General features: G+C 40.3%; 1 non-coding gene across 1 annotated transcript; it reads left to right on the top strand.

Moving 5' to 3' along the window:
* The first annotated feature begins 300 nt into the window (after positions 1-300).
* Positions 301-408, top strand: LOC112767625 (small nucleolar RNA R71). The gene has a single exon (XR_003185067.1). It is a non-coding gene; the product is annotated as a small nucleolar RNA R71 (small nucleolar RNA).
* The last annotated feature ends 642 nt before the right edge of the window (positions 409-1,050 follow it).

The raw sequence follows: 1,050 nt of genomic DNA, 5'->3' as shown, positions 1-1,050 counted from the left end.
TTGCATTCCATGCAGACTCTGAGAGATCATATTGACTTGCTGAGTCAATATTTTATTCTGAGCCAATATGGCATTCAGAGTATCAACCTCAAGAACTCCCTTCTTCATAGGCGTCCCATTAGTCACAGGATTCCTTTCAGAAGTGTACATGAACTGGTTATTAGCAACCATGTCAATGAGTTCTTGAGCTTCTGCAGGCGTTTTCTTTAGGTGAATGGATCCACCTGCAGAAGTGTCCAGTGACATCTTTGATAGCTCAGACAGACCATCATAGAATATATCCAGGATGGTCCATTTTGAAAGCATGTCAGAAGGACACTTTTTGGTCAACTGTTTGTATCTTTCCCAAGCTTCATAGAGGGATTCACCTTCTTTCTGTCTGAAGGTTTGAACATCAGCTCTAAGCTTGCTCAGCTTTTGAGGAGGAAAGTACTTGGCTAAGAAAGCCGTGACCAGCTTATCCCAAGAGTTCAGGCTGTCTTTAGGTTGAGAATCCAACCATAATCTAGCTCTGTCTCTTACAGCAAAAGGGAAAAGCATGAGCCTGTAGACTTCAGGATCTACTCCATTAGTCTTAACAGTATCACATATCTGCAAGAATTCAGTTAAGAACTGAAAAGGATCTTCAGATGGAAGTCCATGAAACTTGCAGTTCTGCTGCATTAGAGAAACTAATTGAGGTTTTAGCTCAAAATTGTTTGCTCCAATGGCAGGAATGGAGATGCTTCTTCCATGTAAATTGGAATTAGGTGCAGTAAAGTCACCAAGCATCTTCCTTACATTATTATTATTTTCAGCTGCCATCTCCTCTGCCTGTTCGAAAATTTCTGAAAGGTTATCTCTGGATTGTTGTATTTTAGCTTCTCTTAATTTTCTCTTCAGAGTCCTTTCAGGTTCTGGATCTGCTTCCACAAGAATGTTCTTATCCTTGCTCCTGCTCATATGACAAGGAAGAATGGCCAGAAAAATGATAATAATAATAATAGAGATCCTTTATACCACAGTATAGGGATCCCTTTGTGAGTGGAAGAGAAGGGGGAGACAAAGAAT

Source organism: Arachis hypogaea, chromosome 17, assembly GCF_003086295.3.
Source record: "Arachis hypogaea cultivar Tifrunner chromosome 17, arahy.Tifrunner.gnm2.J5K5, whole genome shotgun sequence".
In the NCBI taxonomy this organism is placed as follows: Eukaryota; Viridiplantae; Streptophyta; class Magnoliopsida; order Fabales; family Fabaceae; genus Arachis; species Arachis hypogaea.
The sequence above is the reverse complement of the archived record's forward strand: the minus strand, read 5'-3'. Positions and strand labels throughout refer to the sequence as shown.